Source organism: Pleurodeles waltl, chromosome 3_1 (assembly GCF_031143425.1).
Source record: "Pleurodeles waltl isolate 20211129_DDA chromosome 3_1, aPleWal1.hap1.20221129, whole genome shotgun sequence".
NCBI classification, from domain to species: Eukaryota; Metazoa; Chordata; class Amphibia; order Caudata; family Salamandridae; genus Pleurodeles; species Pleurodeles waltl.
The window spans coordinates 505,945,546-505,969,627 of NC_090440.1; positions in this window are offsets into that span (position 1 = coordinate 505,945,546).

Below are 24,082 nucleotides of genomic sequence, written 5' to 3' on the forward strand. Positions count from 1 at the left end.
GGCTTATGCAAAGGAGTGCTCCCCTGCCTCGGAGAAGCATTTAGAAGCAGCTAAAGTAAAGCTTAATGAGTTTTTACCACCAAAGAAATCTTGCATCAGAACTCATGTTTTCAAAAGTACTATGAGGAGAGTGAACATGCCAGGTGGCTATTGGCATGGTTTGTCAAGTAAAGGTGCAACAATATGGTGATCAAGTAAATTTTTGATGTAGCCAATAATTGTGCAGTCAACTAAACGGCTGATATCAATACAGTTTTTCTGACTCATTATGAGAACTTATACACCTCTACCTCAGGTGTAGATCTCGCCAGAATCGAGGCGTATTTGGGCTTGGTGCAGTTGCTCACGGTCACAAATGATAAAACGGTGCTAGCTGAAGCCCCCATTACATTGGCCGATGTTATTAGTGCAATTTCTAATTCCCCAAATGGGAAAGGGCGTGGGAGTGGTGGTCTACCAGCAGAGCTCTATAGGCTGTTGGCTGACCAGTGGGCGAGTTTCTTGTCACACCTTTAACGACATATTAACCCCTTTGGGGCAAGTGGACGTACTGGTTACGTCCTTGACTGCAGCGCTGCAGTGTCGAGAACGTAACCATTATGTCCTGCACCAGGCCCATGGGGGGGGCGCTATTGTTCCCCTGTGGGCCTCCCACCCTCCTCCCCTGGGCAGGGCAGGCAGGGGAATCGCTTCTCCTGCCACCCCAACCCCCCAGTGACGTCTGATAACATCAGCACACAATCGCACACTGACCTCATCAGGGGTCGCCTCTATCGCGCTGGTACAGGGTATTCTCCTCGGTACAGGGGCAGGGGAGGTCAGAGAGACATGAAAAGGAAAGGAAAAGCCTTTTCTTTCCTTTTCAAGCCTCTCCGTGCTGTGGGAATGCCCACTAGACACCAGGGAGTATTTTTTTTTAAAGACATGAGGGGAGCGGCCCATTGGACAAGGGTCGCTCCCGGGGGGGGGGCAGTTATGTTTTAGGCCATTTCTTCTCCCCATGGGGGCAGATTGGCCTCTATTAATTAGGCCCTTCTGCCCTGAAGGGGGACAGAAACCTCTAGACACCTAGACACCAGGGATTAGTTACTTTTTTTTTTACTGGAGGGGAGCGCTCCCTTAGGTAAGCATCCTTCCCCTGGGGGGCAAATGTATTTTAGGCCATTCTGGGGGCAGAAACCACTAGACACCAGGGAGTTTTTTTTAAATATGATTTCATAAGTGGAGCGACCCCTTAGGCAAGGGTCACTCCCCGGGGGTACATTTATATTAGGTTATTTCTGCCCATTTTGGGGCAGATCTGCCTATTTTTATTAGGCCAATCTGACCCCCAGGGGGACAGAAATCACTAGACACCAGTTTTTTTTTTTTTTTTTTTTAATAAGTGAAGCTACCCCTTATGCAAGGGTTGTTCGCTTGTGGGGCATACTATATTAGGCCCCTTAGGCAAGGGTCGCTCCCCTGGGGGGCAAATTTATTTTAGGCCAGTTCTGCCCCCTTGGGAGCAGATCGGACTATTTCTATTAGGCCCATCTGTCCACAAGGGGGGCAGAAATCACTTAGGCATCAGGGATTGTTGTGTGTGTGTGTGTTTTGTTTGGGGGTGGCCCCTTGGGCAAGGGTTGCTCCCCATGGGGGCACATTACTGTTGGCCACTTCTGCCCCCTTGGGGGCAGATCAACCTATTTTTATTAGGAAAGCCCACTAGACACCAGGGAAGATTTTTTTCAACAAAAAAAAAGGTGGGGGTATGGCCATACACCCACCCCAAATAAATGGGGACAAAGTCATTCTGCCCACCAATAGGCAGATGGGGCAATTACCACCGATCCACTCCCCGGGGGGACAGAAAGCCTACTAGATGCCATGGAATTGAAAAAAAAATAGAGTGGGAGCTGCCAACCAGTATTGGCATGGTTATGCCCCCCCACCCCAACTGAAGGGGGTACCAATCTTTCAGCTCTCCCCCTACAAACTAAAGGATCTTATCCCAATGACAAGCAAGAGGACATCTGATTATTTGGGGTTTTGATTTTACCTTTGGGCCAAGGGAACATGGCTAACTCTCAATATTGTCCCACTTGAAATGGTGAGCAGCTGCACTTTTTGGACTTTGGGCCACTGCCACCTAGAAAAATCTACCAGACTACACACATATGAAAACTAAACATATGGGAGTCCACAGTGGTGTACTTCACAAGCACTCCACACCATTTTCTTACCCACAATGCCCTGCAAACCTCCAACTTTGCTTGAAATCATGCATTTTCCTTACATTTTTGTGATGGAACCTTCCAGAATCTGCAGGAATCCACAAAATTCCTACCACCCAGCATAGTCGCATTATACTGATAAAAATGTTGCCCCTCTTGTCCGCCTAAAAACGTGTTTTTTTTTAAACTGCCCTTTTAGACCCACTTTGGTATCCTCTCAATTTCAACATGTTTTGAAACTTGGTCCACCTACACAAATGAGGTATCATTTTTATCGGGAGACTGATGGAAAACATTGGGTGGTAAGAAATTTGTGCCAGTGTGGTGATCCCACACAGAAATGTGAGGAAAATGTGATTTTGTTTTGCTAAATTTGAGGTTTGGTGAGGATTCTGGTCAAGAAAACACTGGGGGATGCAAGTCACATCTCTCTGAACTCCCTCAGGTGTCTAGTTTTCAGAAATGTCTGGGGTTGGTAGGTTTCCCTAGATGGCTACTGAGCCCAGGACCAAAATCGCAGGTGCCCCCTAGAAAAATGTTTTTTTTACCAAATTCTGAGATTTGCAAAGGATTCTGGGTGTCAGAACCTGGTGAGAGCCCCACACGTCAACCCATTCTGAATTTCCCTAGATGTCTAGTTTAAACAAATGTATAGGTCTGCTAGTTTTCCCTAGGTGCTGGCTGAGCTAGAAGCCAAAATTTAAAACTAGGCACTTTGCAAAAAACAGGTCAGTTTTCCTTGGGAAAATGTGATGTGTCGATGTTGTGTTTTGGGGCATTTCCTGTCGCAGGTACTAGGCCCACCCACACAAATGAGGTACCATTTTATCGAGAGATGTGGGGGAATGCTGGGTGGAAGGAAGTTTATGGCTCATCTCAGATTCCAGAACTTTCCATCACCGAAATGTGAGGAAAAAGTTTTTTTTGTAATGTTTTGAGGTTTGCAAAGGATTCTGGGTAACAGAACCTGGTGAGTGTCCCACAAGTTCCCCCATCCTGGATTTCCCTAGATGCATAGTTTTAAAAAATGCACAGGTTTGCTAGGTTTCCCTAGGTGCTGGCTGAGCTAGAGACCAAAATCCACAGCTAGGCATTTTCCCAAAAACACGTCAGATTTCAATGTAAAAGTGTGATGTGTCCATGTTGCGTTTCCTGTCGCAGCCACTATGCCTACCCATACAAGTGAGGTACCATTTTTATCGAGAGAGCTGGGAAAACACAGAATAGAAGAACAAGTGTTATTGCCCTTTGTCATTCTCTATATTTTTTCCTTCCAAATGTAAGAAAGTGTGTAAAAAAGAAGTCTATTTGAGAAATGCCCTGTAATTCACATGCTAGCATGGGGACCCTGGAAGTCAGAGATGTGCAAAAAACCACTGCTTCGCAACACCTTATCGTTTGCTCATTTTGGAAATACAAAGGTTTCCTTGATACCTAGTTTCACTCTTTCACCAAAGTAATTGCTGTATCCCCAGTATAAATTCAAAACCTATTGCAAGGTGCAGCTCATTTATTGGCTCTGGGCACCTAGAGTTCATGATGAACTTACAAGCTCTATCTATCCCAACAACCAGAAGAGTCCAGCAGTTGTAATGGTATATTGCTTTAGAAAATCTGCCATAGCTGGAAAATGTTATAGAAGAAAACGTGGACATAAATGGCTCTTTTTTCCACCTCAATTTCAATATATTTTTAATTTAGCTGTTACTTTCTGTAGTAAAACCTTGAAGGATCTACACAAATGACCTTGCTGAATTTAAAATTTTGTCTACTTTTCAGAAATGTTTAGCTGTTCAGGATCGAGCACCGGTTTCACACCCATTTTTGTCACTAACTGGAAGGAGGCTGAAAGCACAAAAATAGTAAATATGGGGTATGTCCCAATAAAATGCCAAAATTGTGTTGAAAATCCTGAAAGCTGGGAAGATGGTGATTTTAGCACCACAAACCATTTGTTGATGCAATTTTCATGGGAAAAACACATACTTTCTTCTGCAGACCTTTTTTCCCATTTTGGGTGAAAAAAACAAAATTTTAGCTGTATTTTGGCAAATTTCTTTGTCTCCTCTAGAGGAACCAACAAACTCTGGGTACCTTTATAATCCCTAGTATGTTGGAAAAAGAGGACGCACATTTGGCGTGGATAGCTTATGTGTACAAAAAGTTGTGTGGGCCTAAGTGCAAACTACCCCAAAAAAAGGCTTGGCACCTGAAGGGGAAAAGCAAAGGGGTTAAATGGCTGTGAAATACCAAGTGAGTTTGTGGAGGCCGTTATAATTAGCTTCATGAAAAAGGAAGAATCTGTCAACAGACTGGGCTCCCATAGGCCCATTAGTATTTTAAATAATGACTATAAGCTGTTTGCTAGGATAATGGCCTTAAGGATTACCCCATTAGTGCAAGCAGTCGTTCACATGGATCAATGTGTTTTTTTCGATGCAGGCATATTTCCACAAATACACATTTTTTGCTACAAGCAATTGACTACTTTGAGAATAATGAGGCCAAAGCAGCCATAATATTGCTCAATGCTGAGAAGGCATTTGATCTGGTCCAGTGGGAAGTTCTTTTAGCTATACTCTGATATGTTAGGTTTCCAGAAAAACGTATTCGGGTATTGCAGAGTTTACAAAATTATAGTCAATTCACCTATGGTAGGAAAAATCATAATTAGTCGTAGAACTCGTCAAGGCTACCCCATCTCTCCGGTGTTATTTGAAGTATTTTTTTAGCCTTTGGCCGCGTCCCCACGTCAAGATCTCCATGATAAGGCACCCTTGCTTGATGCTCCCAAAATAAAACTTTTTGCAGATGACATAGGTCTGTATTTAGCGTGTGAGGAGCAAAATATTACTCTGGCATTCGAACAAAAATTCAACTTTTCTCAGATCAAGGCAGACATAAAATTAACCAATCAAAATCGGAAGCACTTTTATTTAATTGCTCATACCATGTTTTTCCTGTATAGATGTGCCCCAATTATGGGAAAAGCTGCTCAATTAGATATCTTGGTATCTTCGTCTCTTCTAAATTTGATGACTTGTCCCAACTGAATTATTTGCCGGTTTTGAACAAGGCTAAATAATGCTGCAATAGTGGCAAGCAGCTCTACTCACAATCATGGGACATGTCGCTTTGGTAAAAATGGCGATCCTTCCTTTATTTCTTTTTATGTTTTTGTGTGTTATTATTAAGGTTCGCCAGAGGTTTTTTTAGGGAGGCCAACCAGATATTATCCCATTTTCTCTGGTCAGGCAAGAAGCCCCATACGAGATTAATAATTCTGCAATTAAATGTTGAAATGTTGGCTCTATCCCACTTTAACAAAAATACTGCTAGGCTGCCTACTTGGGTTGGCTAATTGGGGCACTTCTTCCCCTTCGGATGCCCAATAATTTCTACTTAAGTTAATTCTCCAGGAAAGCAATATCAGGCTTCCCCATGATTTCTGAAAATCCCCTAGTTTCCCAAGCTTACCACATATAAGACACCCCACATGATAAGTGGCAGATTTAGGCAGCTCCAGGAAACGTATCACTTTCCCAACTTCCATCCTGCTGTGGCATTGGATCAGTGCAAGGTATGGGACTGAGAAGTAAGTGCAGGGAAGGTCAAGAGCTTGGAGATGTTTGGAATCACACAAAGCAATTTTCTGTCCTCCTTGACTGTGAAATCATGGGAACAGCTGTTAGAAAATAAGTCAGCGATCCCATCTACACTCTTTTATCCCTACCTCCTAATTCTCCATTTCTTACAGTCAGTTCCCCTACTGGAGAATAACCTCACCACTGTTATTTCCCAAGCCATCTATGCAAGACGATTATTAAGTATTGGTAATTGGTATTGTAAACTCTTGCAGCAGCTACCATCAAAACTAGCTCTTAGCATTCTGGCAAGGCTAAAAGAAGTTACAGGAAGTAAGTTTGAGCACTCCTTGGAGATAGTATAATGTATGGGCATATAAGACAATAAGAGGGACCAACTTCAAAAGAGTGGCTTTCTTTTGTAAGTAGATGCTCTACTATACTCCAACAAAATTAAATAAAATGTCTCCCTCTGCCATAGACATATGTTTCAGATGCAGGCATTGCATGGGAGATTGCTTACATGCAAGCTTTACCTGTCCAGAGTTGGCTGGGTTTGGAGGAAACGTTTTCAAGTGTCTAAGCAAAAAGCTTTAGGTTCCCTTGGCCCTGATCCCCTTGGAGCCCTGTTTGGAATTAGTACTCAAAGCAGTCTAACAATACTGCAATAACAATGCTTTTTTTGCATCCTTAGTGGCAAAATCATAGATCCTACAACTTTGGAAAACCACTGAAGTTCTTTTACATGAGAGCTGCTCTGTAAAATGAGACAAGTGCAACACAAAGAAAAATTGTACACTCAAAGGGTGGGGGCGGTATTAAAATATCAAAATATCTGGGAAGGAGCACATTTGGTCTAAAGACGCAGAAAGGAGAGGGACTTCAGCAAAGTGGTACTTGTAATGTTTACATATCATTGTGGTATCATATTCAATTAGGCAAAATGCATTCCTGCACATATATGTACCAAATGAATTGATGGGTAAAATCAATAAAAAGATTCATTAAAAAAAAGTTGTACCATTGTTTGCTTTTGAGGCTGCTAGGCCTTGGAAGGGTTTAGCTCTCAAATCTCCTTTCTCCTTTGTTGAGTTTCAGGTCTGGTACAGGTGATGTACACTTTCCAAATAACACTTTACATTTCAAGACATCTCACATATATTGCTACTGAAGTTTGCATCTGTGTAAATTAACCTGCACGTGCAAAAAGTAAAAAATCACACAAAGGCCTAATCATCTAATTATTTATAATTTTCTTTTTTATAAGTTGCTTCATTTGTAGCTGAAGACACAATTGAGGTACAATACAGTCCTTTAATTTCATTTTGTTTGTAATTCATTTTAGGTACAACACTCTGGGCCAGTGAACCACTGTCTATAACAGAGGACACTTCCACTCCAAACATGATCAAACCTTAAGTGAGGACGCCACTCTTGCAAGTCCAGAGGATGTGGACATGCAAAGTCCATCTGGTCTGCTTGGGCAAAGGCCTCCAATAAATCACACTCATTCCACACCTACACCTCCCAATCCAACCCAACTGCTACAACACCTAAGTATTTGGATACCTTCACTACCTGTGTCCAAAGAAATATAACACCCATCTTGTGCCCCCTAGTCCTGGCTACTATTGAGCAACCACCACCACTATCTCCAGTTGTGCCGGGACTCAGTGAGATGGGCCACATTGCCCCAAGGGCACAGATTAGTTGGGGTAGGAGTCATGCTAGGGAATCTGTGGACTAGGAAAGTGAGGTTACTGGCATCACTGATACCCAGACCACCAGTGATGAGTCTTGAAAGCATCACAACAGTCCTAAGATGTGACAGGCCAGGTCCTAACAGAAATCCGGGATATTAATCAGGTGTAGGTAGAGGAAACTGTTGAGGTGCAGAATCACAACTTAAATTTTTGCTCCTTGACTAGGATGATGTTGACATCTATCACCATAAATGCAGAGCTTTTCCTGTACCATCAACCCCTGTCTGTGGTCCTTCAACATTAGGACAAAATGCATCCTAGCTCTGCCACAGACGGGGAGGTCTGCCACAACAGGAGACTGCTCCACCCCCCATGGTGCCAGCACCTGTACCTCCTCACCTCAGGATGTAACGTTCATCCAAACCACCAGGAGAGGAAGGCACGACCTTCATCAGCCCCTCCAAGAGATGATAAACCTGATTTCCTTCAGTGTGTGTCTACCATTCATGCTTTAGACTATTTCATTGACGAGTTTACCGTTTTTAAGGACAGTTGTATTTTGTACATTGGACTCCAAATTATTTGTACTAAAAAATAAATTTTCATACACCAGGATGGCCTTTAGTTGTTATTCTTGTTTATTTCTATTTTAATTTCAAAGATATTGCACTCATTTATTTTCTCAAAATAAATGCACATAAAACAAAGTCAGAGTGGTGTAGTGTTTATTGTGGTAATTTATTTTCTATGCCTTCTGTACACCATCATTTTTAGGGTCAAGCCTGCGTTGCATGCGCTCGCGCATGCGTTTCGCAGCGAGACTCTTTTGTATTTAGAAAAGGGCTCGGAGCCCTGTCAACTTCACGTCAGAGTTTTTTTTTGGTTCGTGGGCTTCCCTAATAAAATCTGCTTGCTTTCATTAGTCGAAGGCACGCATATGTCATGCCTTTTCCGGTGGCTAGCCCTCCTCCAGCACAGCGACCAAGTACAGAAAACATGCGAGGCTCGCTGTTTTCCATCGGGCTCATGGACTTTTTTTTCTCTAATTTACAAGCCCGATCTCGCTTGGCAGAAGTCGAGCGCTTTACATACTTGATTTCACTTTTTCGGGTGATGTACATAAATGCACTTTTGCCCGATAGGTGAAAAGTCGGGTTAGGAGTTTACAACACGATCAGCTCTAACATGAGCAAACGCGAGACCCGTTGCATTGTAAATGCTTGTTAGAACTTGTCAACCAATATGATTCAAAAACAAGTAATAGATACCAACTTGGTTATGTGTGTCCCATTTTGAAAACATAATGTATTGGTGTCATATATTTGTAGGTCACAAATCTTTGACAAAATCAAAGATGAACTTCACGAACCATGCAGAACCCAAACAGTCTGTGCCATTTAGATGGTGACACTCCAGAACCTTGACATCATGGAAGAGAGGGACTATTTCATAAAACCTAATTAAATAGGCAAACTATTATTAATTCATGACTTTAGCTCAAGCCAGACCTCCTGCGCTCGCAGTAGGAATCCTACATCACTAACACCAATAGTCGATATCATGGCAGTAACAAAAACTGTGGCCACATGATCGTTTGAGGACACTGTGGAAGTATTGGGTTCAATTTCACTACCACCATTCTGTGGTGTGCAACAAAATGGTCTTTCAGCGATGACAAGACACATCAACAGCTTCCTACACTGAACATAAATTGAAGAGTTAGCCAGTGTGAAGTGATACGGTATGCTATAGATTGACATATTCATGTGGTTAGAGCAAGTTAAGCAGCATGTATTGCATTGGTAGCAACATCCAACAGAAGATAGGTCTGATACAATCTCAAGAGCTTCCATTCAATTACAATGCAAGTTGTCTCTGCACAAAATATGTCCATCCAAAGTGGGTGTCTTTCCCAGTATCAATCCATGTTTTCTTTGTATGTTCCAACAGCAAGATTTCACTGCAAGTGTCACAACATTGAAATGTCCAAATGAAGATGGCATAGTGAAGGATCCTAAAAAGAGATGAATACGGGAAAATTAATGATTTCACATAAGAAATTTGACTCAAATGGTAAGTTTGGAGGACACGTATACTTAGTACAAGCAAAGATAATATAAGTCAATAAACACAATAGTCAATGTAGGGAAACCTTTATCTACAAATATCTTTGCCTTGGGCTTTCCTAAACTGACCATTCCTACTAAATTACCATCACAGACTGATAGGTTCTGTATGCCACAAGTTGTTTGAAATTGAATGTTACAATATGTAAGGGTGCACCTACACTCAGGGGAAGAAGTGGTCAATAAGATACTGACGTAGGTCAAATCCTTCCTCCTCACCAATGTCATCTTCATTGGGCATTTCAACATCCTCACCCAGTGGCTCTTCACGATCTCCATTCTCTGCGATGACTGGGATGTTCCTTTGCAGGGCGATGTTGTAGAGCAGGCAACAGTGATTTGGTACACTTTATCAGGTGAGTAGAGGAGAGCTACACCAGTCTTGTCCAGACACCAAATTCTATCTTTCAGGAGCCTAAAAGCCTGCTCCATTGACCTTCGTATTCTTATATGGGCCTCACTGAAGTGAACATCCCCTGCGTTGTTGGATTTCTCAGTGGTGCCAAGAACCATGGTCGGTTAGGGTATGATGAGTCTCCTACATGGAAGGAATTCATTAATGGGTTAAATCCTATCAAGCCATTGTACATTCCTAAACTAGGATTAAAGTAAATGATCCTCAAGTCATATTGTACTTACCAACAAGCCAGGCCCTCTCAGGTCCAAGTTGTTTCACTTGAAGGAGTATGTGCTGTTCCGTAGTACAAAGAAATCATGTGTTGATCCTGGAAAGCAGGCCCACACACTTGTTATGTACAAATCTGGTAGGCAGACAACTTGCACATTGATGAAATAAAAGTTCTTCAGATTGCAGTAGACCTGTTCCCCGGTGTGTGGTGGCACCAAGGCAATATGTGTGCCATCAATTGCTTCAACCACATGTGGTAGGACACCAAAGCATAAGATTCTCCCTTCACATTGTCCAAATCCTGACTGTTGGACTTTTGCTTTTGCAGGGTCATCCCCAGACTTTTTTGCCTCCTGCCTCCTATATTTTTCTGACATGTTGCTGTTGGCTTTTCAACTCTGAGCACTTTACCACTGCTAACCAGTGCTAAAGTGCACATGCTCTCCTGTTTAAATTGTATGTAAGTGGTTTATCCATGATTGGCATATTTGATTTACCAGTAAGTCCCTAGTAAGGGGCACTAGAGGTGCCAGGGCCTGTAAATCAAATGCTACTAGTGGGCCTGCAGCACTGGTTGTGCCACCCACATAAGTAGCTCTGTAATCATGTCTCAGACCTGCCACTGCAGTGTCTGTGTGTGTATTTTTACACTGTAAAGTCGACTTGGCAAGTGTACCCACTTGCCAGGCCTAAACCTTCCCTTTCCTTACATGTAAGGCACCCCTAAGGTATGCCCTAGGTAGCCCCAAGGGCAGGGTGCAGTGTATGGATAAGGTAGGACATATAGTAATGTGGTTTATATGTCCTGACAGTGAAATACTGCCAATTTCGTTTTCACTGTTGCAAGGTCTGTCTCTCTCTCATAGGATAATATGGGGGCTACCTTTAAATATGATTAACGTGTAGATTCCCCTAGAGAGTAGATGGACATGTGGAGTTTGGGATCCCTGAACTCACAATTTAAAAATACATCTTTTAGTAAAGTTGATTTTAAGATTGTGCGTTTGGAAATGCCACTTTTAGAAAGTGAGCATTTTCTTGCTTAAACCATTCTGTGACTCTGCCTTGTTTGTGGATTCCCTGTCTGGGTCAGTTTGACAGTTGGGTTGTTTTTCACCTCACACCAGACAGTGACACAAAGGGAGCTGGGGTGTGATCTGCATTTCCTGATTAGCCATCTCTGCTAGGAGGGAGGGGTGGAGTGGTCACTCTCATCTGAAAGGACTGTGCCTGCCTCTGACAATGCTGTCTCCAGCCCCCTGGTGTGTGTCTGAGGCCTTGCCTGGGCAAGGCAGGATTTCACAAGAAGGTGTGAGTCCCCTTTGAAGAAAGGTGACTTCAAAGACTAAAATGGGTATAAGAAGGGCACCCAAACTTACAAACTTTAGAAACACTTCTGGAATCAAGAGGAACCTCTGCCTGGAGAAGAGCTGATCGCTGAGGAACAAGTGCTGCCCTGCCTGTGACTGTGCTTTGTGGAGCTTTCCTGCAGTGCTGCTTCTGCCAGAGTAAGAGGGCAAAGACTGGACTTTGTGTGCCTTCCATCTTGAAGAAGAAATCTCCAAGGGCTTGATGTAGAGCTTGCCTCCTGTTGTTGAAGTCTCAGGGATAGCAAAGACTTCTTCCTGCCAGCACCTGGAGTCTCTGGAGAGACCCCTACTCTGCTCTGTGGTGCCCTTCCAGTTCCTGGGACCCTGAAAGGAGAGGCTGGCAGCCTAAGGACAAAAATACACGCACCGAGCGCCGTGCGGAGAAAAGATCGACGCGAATCCGATCGCGGCTGAGAAAACGACGCGACGCCGGCTCCGCAGCTGAGAAACGACGCCGCAGGAAACGCGACCGGAGAATCGACGCCCGGAGCAGGAGAAACGACGCGCAGCATCGCTGACGAAGGCTGAGAGATCGCAACCTGCGCCGCGGGACTTTCGGACCGTCGCGTGGCTGGCTTTTTCGACGCGCATCGCCGTGCCGAGTTGTTTTCGACGCATATAACCGTGCAGGGTTATTTTCGACGCACACCGCCCGTGCGGGGTTATTTTTGACGCAAACCAGGTACATTTACACGCTAGCAGCGCTAGTGTGTTGTTACAACTACCTAAAGACTCTTTTTATTTTAAACCTTTAAAAAATCATAACTTGACTTGTGTATGTTGGATTTTTGTCGTTTTGGTCTTGTTTTGTCTAGATAAATATTTCCTATTTTTCTAAACTGGTGTTGTGTCATTTTGTAGTGTTTTCATTGAGTTACTGTGTGTGTTGGTACAAATACTTTACGCCCAGCACTCTGAGGTTAAGCCTACTGCTCTGCCAAGCTACCAAGGGGGTAAGCAGGGGTTAGCTGAGGGTGATTCTCCTTTATCCTAACTAGAGTGAGGGTCCTTGCTTGAACAGGGGGTAACCTGACTGTCAACCAGAGACCCCATTTCTAACATTGGTGACCAGCGGTCGGGATTGGACTTGTATTTGTACTTGACATACAGTAATTAAGTGTACACTACTGTTTTGATCTCAGACCACTACGTGACCACATACTACTTGTCTTGTGATTCTGCTTTTTGTTCTCTGATGTCCTCCTGGAAGTATTGATGATATTTTTGGACTTTGTTTTTTGGTTGTGAAGCCTTTGCAGAAATGGAAGTCAATTTCTGGCACCTATCTATGTATAAAAAGTGGCAGCTTAAAGCATTCTGCATGGAAAGGGGACTGGCTGTGAACAAGGAATCCAGAAGGGAGGATCTTGAGTCAGCCCTGTTTCAGGATGAATTGAAACGTTGTCAGGCAACACCACCAAATGAGTCTGAGGAGGATAACTACTCTGAGGAGGAGGACTACTCCAAAGAGGAGGGCAGTGGCCCTGAGGAGGGAACAGAAAGAGATGATAGGCTCCTAGCTCGAATCCGGAGTCTGGAAGAGCTTAAGAGGGCCGAGGAGAAGAGGGCCTTAGTCCTGGCAGAAAGGAGGAGGGACTTAGAGATTAAAAAAATGATTTATGCTTACGAGCTTAAATTGAAAGAGCTGGAAGTCATGAGGGCTGAGTCCAGCTGGAATGGTGGCAGCAACAATTGTATATCCAGTGATGCTGCAGAAGTGCACATGCCCAGAGAGGTGGTGCCCTACTTGAAGGAGGGAGTTAACACACGCCAGGAGGTTCAGGGGTATGAGGTAGCTCCAGTGATGCACAGGGTCCCTGAGGTGGATTGGGGAACTGGCATGGGGAGTCATATTCCTACTGGTGGGAGGGACACTCTACTGACTCTAGGTGAGAGTGACAGGGAGAGGGGTTCCCCCCAGGTAGAAGTCCTGGTTATGGAGTGTGAAAACATCCCAGAAGAGTGTGGGTTGAGTGTCAGGGACAGTCAGGTACTGTCTCACCAGTCTCAGGAGGGTGATGTGGGGTGCTTTTTCAAAGCAGAGTCACTGGATGGTTGGGTGAAGGGTACTTTGGTTAATTCATGTGAGGGGCTGAGTGATGTAATTGCTGGAGAGCATATGTCTAGTCCTTATTTTCCAGAGCTATGCCAACACCAGGTGGAGTGTGAGTTCTCTGACCCCAGGGAGCTTACAATGGAGGCAGACTGCTGGGTGAGTACCAGAGAGTCTGAAGAGGCATTTGGGGGTGCTCCTGAGAGGAGTGGTCTAGGTAGTTCCCAACCAGGTGAGGTAGGGAAGGATTGTAGTGTCCCAGGTAGGTCCCAGTGTAGTGGGATGGGTGAGGGACCCCATGTCCAGTCTCAGAGGAGAGGGAATGGGGATGGGTTGAGGCCCAAGGTGCCCGAGATCCGGTCCCAGGTCCTGGAGGGTTCCCTGCGGGAACCCCAGGAGGGGAGCCTAGCCTGTACCATAGGGCCATCTGTTGAGGGAGACCCCACAGTGTCAGGAGAACTTGGGGGGGCCGCTGTAGCCAGCGTCCCACCAGTTCTGGTGTCTGGCAGTACCACTCCTAGTGAGGGGGTGCAGAAGTCCAGACAGAGGGTTGAGAGGGGGTTGCGGACCCCAGTGGAGAACCTGGAGGGTCAGGGGTCAGCTCTGAGAGCAGAGCCCCCCCTGAATGACCTTGGTGAGACCATTTCTGGGTTGGGGGGAATCCAGACTCTGTCAGATGGGCAGAGGTCAGGAGACCTGCGCCAGCCAGACTCTTGTGTGGCCCTTCGGGACAGTGTGTCCCTTGAGGGGGGTAAGTGTGCCCCCCTGGAAGTCCTGGTGTGCCAGGCAATGGTTCAACCGCAGGGTGGTGACTCTGGGTTGAATGATCAGGTTCAGGGGGTAAACTCTGACCTGATGGGGGGTAAGTGTGCTCCCAAGGAAGTCCTGGTGTGCCAGGCAGTGGTTCAACCGCAGGGTGGTGACCCTGGGTTGGATGACCAGGTTCAGAGGGTAAACTCTGACCTGGTAGGGGGTAGGTATGCCCCCCAAGAAGTCCTGGTTTGCCAGGCAGTGATCCAGTCTGTGGGTACAGACCCTGGATTGGGAGGCCAGGTTAAGGGTGTCCCCCCTGACCTGGAGGAAGGGGCTACTGCTAACAGTGCCCCTACCATGTTGTCTTCTGGGGGGGCCGCTCCTAGTTGGGTGGTTCAGGACCCCAGGAGAGAGGGCAGGGGGAGGGAAGCCTCACCCCTGGCCCTGGTCCAACCTGAAGGTACAGACCCCAGGTTGGAGGATCAGTTGCAGGTTAACATCCCTGCACTGATGGAAGAATTGTGCAGGACTGCTTCTACAAGCACCCTGACAGTTTTTGACTCTGGGGGTGCCGCTTCTGCGGGGAGGGTACAGAGCCCCAGAGGGGAGGACCAGGGTCAGGTTAACATCCCTGACCTGGTGGAAGAGAGAGTGGTCAAAGGGTGCCAGGCACCTGGGGCTACCACCCCCCACTCTCCACAGTCACAGTGGTTAGAGAGGCCTGAGGTCGGGCTCTCATCCCTGACAGTTGTCTGGGGCCACTGTGGCTTGCTGTCCTGGTGGACAGAGTTGCCCCTGGGGGGGGGAGGACGAGAGTCACACCCCGGGGGTGGAGTGGGCAACACCACTGTGTTGGCCCTGGTGGTACTATCTGCCCATTGCAATACATCTGTGAGCAAAGTAAAGTTAGGTGTTGCACAGATGGTGTCTGTAGATGTGGAGAAGGGTTCCCCATGGGTTAGCTTAGTGGGCCCTGAGAGTATGGACAGAGGGATCCAACTGGAGTCAGGAAGGCGTAGAACTGGAACATGCCCCTGCTGTTGTGGGCCTGGGTCCTTGTTCTATCGCCCCAATCAGGGAAGTACATCAAGGTATTGATTGTTCTCCCCTGGCTTTAGGCTGGTAGGGGGTCGTGTTGGACTTTTGCTTTTGCAGGGTCATCCCCAGACTTTTTTGCCTCCTGCCTCCTATATTTTTCTGACATATTGCTGTTGGCTTTTCAACTCTGAGCACTTTACCACTGCTAACCAGTGCTAAAGTGCACATGCTCTCCTGTTTAAATTGTATGTAAGTGGTTTATCCATGATTGGCATATTTGATTTACCAGTAAGTCCCTAGTAAGGGGCACTAGAGGTGCCAGGGCCTGTAAATCAAATGCTACTAGTGGGCCTGCAGCACTGGTTGTGCCACCCACATAAGTAGCTCTGTAATCATGTCTCAGACCTGCCACTGCAGTGTCTGTGTGTGTATTTTTACACTGTAAAGTCGACTTGGCAAGTGTACCCACTTGCCAGGCCTAAACCTTCCCTTTCCTTACATGTAAGGCACCCCTAAGGTATGCCCTAGGTAGCCCCAAGGGCAGGGTGCAGTGTATGGATAAGGTAGGACATATAGTAATGTGGTTTATATGTCCTGACAGTGAAATACTGCCAATTTCGTTTTCACTGTTGCAAGGTCTGTCTCTCTCTCATAGGATAATATGGGGGCTACCTTTAAATATGATTAACGTGTAGATTCCCCTAGAGAGTAGATGGACATGTGGAGTTTGGGATCCCTGAACTCACAATTTAAAAATACATCTTTTAGTAAAGTTGATTTTAAGATTGTGCGTTTGGAAATGCCACTTTTAGAAAGTGAGCATTTTCTTGCTTAAACCATTCTGTGACTCTGCCTTGTTTGTGGATTCCCTGTCTGGGTCAGTTTGACAGTTGGGTTGTTTTTCACCTCACACCAGACAGTGACACAAAGGGAGCTGGGGTGTGATCTGCATTTCCTGATTAGCCATCTCTGCTAGGAGGGAGGGGTGGAGTGGTCACTCTCATCTGAAAGGACTGTGCCTGCCTCTGACAATGCTGTCTCCAGCCCCCTGGTGTGTGTCTGAGGCCTTGCCTGGGCAAGGCAGGATTTCACAAGAAGGTGTGAGTCCCCTTTGAAGAAAGGTGACTTCAAAGACTAAAATGGGTATAAGAAGGGCACCCAAACTTACAAACTTTAGAAACACTTCTGGAATCAAGAGGAACCTCTGCCTGGAGAAGAGCTGATCGCTGAGGAACAAGTGCTGCCCTGCCTGTGACTGTGCTTTGTGGAGCTTTCCTGCAGTGCTGCTTCTGCCAGAGTAAGAGGGCAAAGACTGGACTTTGTGTGCCTTCCATCTTGAAGAAGAAATCTCCAAGGGCTTGATGTAGAGCTTGCCTCCTGTTGTTGAAGTCTCAGGGATAGCAAAGACTTCTTCCTGCCAGCACCTGGAGTCTCTGGAGAGACCCCTACTCTGCTCTGTGGTGCCCTTCCAGTTCCTGGGACCCTGAAAGGAGAGGCTGGCAGCCTAAGGACAAAAATACACGCACCGAGCGCCGTGCGGAGAAAAGATCGACGCGAATCCGATCGCGGCTGAGAAAACGACGCGACGCCGGCTCCGCAGCTGAGAAACGACGCCGCAGGAAACGCGACCGGAGAATCGACGCCCGGAGCAGGAGAAACGACGCGCAGCATCGCTGACGAAGGCTGAGAGATCGCAACCTGCGCCGCGGGACTTTCGGACCGTCGCGTGGCTGGCTTTTTCGACGCGCATCGCCGTGCCGAGTTGTTTTCGACGCATATAACCGTGCAGGGTTATTTTCGACGCACACCGCCCGTGCGGGGTTATTTTTGACGCAAACCAGGTACATTTACACGCTAGCAGCGCTAGTGTGTTGTTACAACTACCTAAAGACTCTTTTTATTTTAAACCTTTAAAAAATCATAACTTGACTTGTGTATGTTGGATTTTTGTCGTTTTGGTCTTGTTTTGTCTAGATAAATATTTCCTATTTTTCTAAACTGGTGTTGTGTCATTTTGTAGTGTTTTCATTGAGTTACTGTGTGTGTTGGTACAAATACTTTACGCCCAGCACTCTGAGGTTAAGCCTACTGCTCTGCCAAGCTACCAAGGGGGTAAGCAGGGGTTAGCTGAGGGTGATTCTCCTTTATCCTAACTAGAGTGAGGGTCCTTGCTTGAACAGGGGGTAACCTGACTGTCAACCAGAGACCCCATTTCTAACACTGACGTCTTGGAAAAATGATGAAGCTGTTTATTTGTTTCATCATTGGAGCAAGGACGTCTTGAAGCACACCACTAAAGGTTGGTTGTGACTTGCCTCCAGATACTGCCTGTGTATTGAAAAGATCCAGTGGCCACAAAAGGAAATACTCCATGATTTTCACTATTGGTTTTATTGGCATTGAATTTCTACTGTGAGGCAGGAGATCATGTTCCAGCTGGTGACATAAATCCAGTATAGTTTGCATATTTAATCTGAATTTCTTCATTATGTCCCTCTCCTCCATGGTGACAAGGTCTGGCAATGGTCTGACGACTTGAGAACTTCCTCTTCTACTCATCCCTGCATTCATATGTCTGCATGTAAAGAAAGCAAACTGTCACTTAAAATGGTCACATAATACTTTCTCAGTCAACACACATCTTATGTCTTGGTTAGGTCAGTGATCGTATTGTGTCATATATGTACACATAATTTTAAAACATTTTTGCAACTTCAAATTTCAATTTTTTTACATCTGACATTTTTTCCAAATATTGTGTAAATAAGACATTTTAAATGCATTATTTGAACATTATTTTGTTTCATTTTTTTTCACGTACAATAAATGGAAGTGTAACATTCACCGTGGAACTATTGCTGTCAAACACGGTAAACGGTTTACTTTTTAATGTTTCAGATTTTGGCAAAAATAGGGTCATACATGTCTGACATTGGTATACAAAGTAGCCATCATTTTGAGTGATGGTGATGCACAAACAATTTAAAAATACACAGCTTCATGTCCTAAAATGGTGGGTGTCTGACCTTGCTATAAGGACATTGGATATCCAACTGTTGTTGGCAGAAGTTGACATCATAGTAGGTGTAACACTCCATGACAGACTCTGCCATAGGCTAACATGTGTGACTGCTACACACTAAAGCTAATGGCTGTGTCCGTCCTTGTCATGAAGCACGTACACTGTGTACTTGTATGTGTCACCTTGGTAAAAGCTCCGTTGCCTTCTAACACTGCAGCCAACAACACCTTCTTGAATTTTGCTGCTGTTATCAACCTCTGGGAGCCAGGATGCCAGGCAAAGAAGGCAACACCCCTGAGGAATTTGAACTTCACCCCTGAGGAATTTGAACTTCTCACCAGGGATGTCCTGTTTCTGTGCAGCCAGATCTATGGGAATCCAGAGAAACAGGTATATGTTTCAGTGGGAAATGTTTGTCAAAGTAACTTGTTTCTCCTTTGTACACAGGCTAACTTGTCAATTTTTTGTTCATGAGTGAAGTGTTGTCATTATAGTGCAGTGAACTGAATGATTTAGCAAGGCTCAGAATGTTGTTTATCAATGTTAGCAATGTCTGTAAATTGAAATGAAAAGTCACCTTAAAGAATAAGCATTGCACAGGCTCTCAATAATCCATACAAGCATGTGCCATCACTACAGATACTTGTTCATACATTACGCAAAACCATGCTCTTGCTGACACATGGCAGCCCTTCCATACTGCCCTTAGTCACTGTATGTGGTGCAAACCATAGTATATGGCTCTTAGAAGATTAGAAATGAAGCCAATGTAGCTGTGCGTGGGGTTATGTGCGAATAATGTACAGGTTGTTTTGCCTTTAGTACCACATGAGGATTTGGACTAATCAGGAGTGAGCCTCACTAACAGGAAAGGTTTCATAGCCCTGGCCTAGATATTTGTGGCCTGAGTTGGTAACATGGGGAAATAGAAAGTGTTGAGGGTACTTCACAGATCACTGCAAATTAGTGTTTCCTAGCAATTTTCAAATGTTTGATAAGAATGTGTACAGGCTGTGTTGGGAATGAGTGTCAGTAATGTAACAAAATTGTGTCACATCACTACAGACAAACAAAATCTCTCAAAATCTCTTTTGTTGTTATTTTACCTCATCCATAATGGTCAACGCCCATCAAAACCGCAACATCTGGAAGGCCACCCCAGAGAAGGTGTAGACGTTGGAGACCCATAAGCTGTGCAAGAAGAGGTGGGAGGACCTACGATGCCCGACCAGAAAGTCAGCCGAAATGCAGCTCTGCCCATCCTCCCAACAAGGCAAGTGCGTGCACTGCACCCTGGCCCCCTTAATGGTTCCCATCATTGTGGTGGTCTACACATAGCATGATGGGCAGCTGAGGGCCCAACATCAGCATCGAGTGGGTGAGTTATTGATTGTACCTATTGTTGCTTAACTTTTTGCAGCAAAGTTGTATTGCACCAACATGACGTTTGCCACACATCCACCATACACATGGATTTCTGACGGTGTAAGTTTTTCAGATGGTGTCTGATGCTGTGGTGGTGTATTGATTTGTGCAAAAATGCTGCTACTAGATGCCTCATCACAAGCCAAGTGCTGTTTTGAGCAGACACATGGCTACATGCGAAAATAGAGATACCTGCATTTTTCCTATGTTATGAGGGACAGTTGTACCAAACATGCCCCATTTGAGGATTGGATCAGGGTTGATGCTCCATCACAAATGTGAGTAGGTTATGTAGGCCCTGGTGACATGGCATACTAAGCACTTATGATACAGTTTCAGACTGACATATTGATAATGAGTAACTGTTCCAAAAGGACTGGAAATGTGTACAATGGCATCATCCTTTATCTGAAACATGTTAGAAATATGTTTTCACTGCAACTAGACAGTAAATGATTAGCATGAAACCTTAACCCTTCACAAATCTGCCTGCAAGCCAGTCTGTGTCAACCTACATGAATTATTAAGCCAAACTATTGAATGAAACAGACAGGAATGTGCCCACATTGGTGACAGACTTACACATACCCCAAACAACATTTTAGTGACTTTAGTTATGTCCAGATGAGGGCTAAATGATGGTGAGAAACGTGATACTTAAAGGGACATTTGCAGATGGAAGGTTACATCACATAAATGTTGGAGTATCCCATCTTGAAAAGTCATTTGTAGGCCCAAAACATGACTCTTTTGAAAATGTGAATATACTGTTGCTCTGTACTGAAGTGGCTTTCAGTTCATAGACATTTTGGTATTGCATTATAGTATTTGCGGACATATATTGATAACTATTTAACTTTTGATAAATGTACATGATGCAGATTATTTGACTTTGTAAACACACTGTAGAAATGTATTTTTGGTTACTGTGAGTTTTGGGGACTTACATTCAGTATTTTAAACAACAAAGCCCTAGCAATCATAGATGTGAAACAGTTCATGCAAAAACATTTGTGGATATGCGACAAGAGCATACATGGTATTAGAGCTAGAATGGGGAATTTGAGGACTGTGAGCAAATGGTTTGTGGAACTTTTCACTACATGCATTAGAAAGTGATCATAAAGAAGCCAAAGTTTGGGAGCCGTGAAGCTAGGTAAATATGTAGTATTTGCAAATGTTTTTTGAGCAAAGTCCATGTTCAGTTCTATTTGCACAGATATGCTCAAACTGTTGTATCTATGTTTTCAGCATCATCTAGGCAAGACAAAGGTGACAATGGCCACATCAGTTGGGAAGAAGCTGGGCACTGTGGTTCTGGTGCCACTACCATTGACACTGAGGGGCCCAGTGCCACAAAGGGTGAGAGGGCTGGCACATAGGCCACCAGCGATTCATCATAATCTTTGGACGCCTCTTCAGATGAGAAGTCCCTAATGGTGGCAGACCCTAATGTGACATTTTCACCTGCATTGTTGTCGACCACCCACAGTCCCAACTCTACTCTCTCCCCTGCTCCAACTCTGTTAGCCGTACCCTACCCCATAAAAGGGGTGGTATCACCTTCACTCAAGGAACCTCCCTACGCCCCTGTCTCGCAGACTGCGCTCAATGATGAGGACATTGACCCCTTGAGGACTATCTCTGTAGGCCAGACTGCACTACTGAATGCCACCAAGAATGTTAGTGGCCAGATGACACAATTGCTAGCTTACCCGGATGGCATTCATAGTGCCATGTCTAGGCTATAGAGACAATTCCAAGGTCTGGCCTCCTCACTGACCTCAGCCTCCCACCCATCCCAACCTCAACCCCCATATCCCACCCATTTCCCTTCTCAGATCCCTATTCTCAACCCTATCCAAAGCACACACTCCTCTGCATGCACCCACTCCAGCACACACAAGCAGCACATCCACATATAAACACAGTACAAAACACAGACACACACAAACATAAAGACACCATACCACACCCACTGCCACCACAAACATCCACAGACACCACACCCACATGCACAGCCACCACCACCACAGACACCACACCCACCACCACACTCATATGCACAGACTCCACCTTCGCAGACACCACACCCACCAACATATAAACATGCACAGCCACCACCACCATACCCGCAGATACCACACCCACCAGCACACACACATGTACAACCACCAAACCCACAGATACCACACCCACCACCACAGAAACAACCACCACCCACACACATGTACCAGCAGATCGACAGGCACCACGACCACACAGCACCACCACAGCACACCCATCCACACATACATTGGACATTAAACATACCATACATAAACACACACACACTCACCTGAACAACAGACAACCAGAAGGAAACAAAAATCAAGTTACACCACATACACCAGGCCCAGAGGCAACTGCACCATCAACAGACACATGTACATCACCCACTGCCACCCCCTCTACCTCCCAACCCAAACTTCCTGCCAACCACCCTACCCTTTTTTCCATGGAAGACTTTTACTTGCCCTGACCACTCCCACATCCCAAACCACCCCTCGGAAATGTAAACCCATTCCTCCCACACCCCAACCCACCCCTCCCAAATCCCAAAACACCCCCCAAATCCAAACCCAATCCTCCCAAATCCAAAGCCACCCCTCCAGAATCCAAACCCATCCCTCCCAAAGCCAAGCCCACCACTCTTAAACCCAAAGCACCCCTCCAAGAAAGATCATTGAGGTCCCTAGTGCCTAATAAATGCCTCTTCCTGAGGAGTTTGTGTTTGGTGGTGCAAATAGGAGGCAAGTTCTGGGCATGCAACCCAGGATTGGGACTCTTTACATTTATGAAGCCTTTTGGCTAATTTCTTTTATTAAGAATATGTTTTGGGGGAAATATTTAAATTTTCAATAAAAATGTATTCTCTTTACAATACCTTTGTCCTGGCATTAGTTTGGTAATTGTTACTAATTGTTTGTTGATATGTAATTTCTACTTATGTGTGTGACATCTACTTACCCTCATTTCTCACAGTGACAAGGTTTTATTTTTGAGATATTTGTTATGATGCATATATTTGTGTTGTACATTTGCGATGGAAATGTTATTTTTAGTGCAAGCATTCATCATGTTGCTGGGCACTTAACCCAATATTGTAATTTTTCCCCTTGTTTTGCTTGAAGAATGCATGTGTGTTTATTTTGGCATGATATGTTACTAATATACACGGATGCATTACACAGGGTATATGACACTATAGAATTAAAACCTATCTAATGTTTGACAGAGATTACACATACCAAAGGGCATGTGACCTTCAAAGATTTCTGACACCTTTGAGTGTAAAGCTAACATTGACTGTACATTCTGTGACAATCACTTGTAGTATTGTGTAGTGCAATTACTACTTTATATTGGGTTTATGCCACTTAAATTAGGTGTCTTGTTTATGAAAAGGTTAGTTTTGGGTAAATTATACCTGTATGGACACATTTTGATTTGGGATTGAAGTGAGGTTTTGTGTAGGTGGCCTTTGTCATGAAGGCAGTTAGTACCAGACTGGCAGGTGTTACTGGTATATGGAGGTGTGTTTTTTTATTTGTATCAAATGATAACATTATACACATATGCATTGCACGTCATTGTACCATTGCTTGCAAATATTTTTCAAACATACATGAGTCCAGTGCCAATGTACACTGACAATTCCGAGGATGACAGGTAATACAGTGACTTACCGGCGATGAAGGGGTTGATTTTCATCTTGGTCAAGGAGAAGCAACAACAGCAGAACTTGCATGACCAGGTTCATGGTGGCAGGAAATGAGAAAACTCAGAAAAAGTTACGTTTTGTGCTTTTATGCCTCCCAATCCACCGTCTTAGGTATGGAGGCTTGGCCATCACAGTTACATCCGCGGGAAGCCGATTGGATCAGCAGTAAAATTGGCTGCGGTCCCAATGTCAGCTACTTTTACCTCTGGCACCATCAATGAGAGTGAAGATTCATGGTGGTGAGGGGACCACCAAGGATGCAGACAGGAAATCTGACGGCAGGACCTCCAGGATCTAAATCAGGCCCCGTGTCTCCTTGTATGGATGATAGACTTCTCTTTATTCAGAGACCACAGGACACAATCCTGCAGCTCATAGAAATTCTGATTCATGGAGAAGCGTCA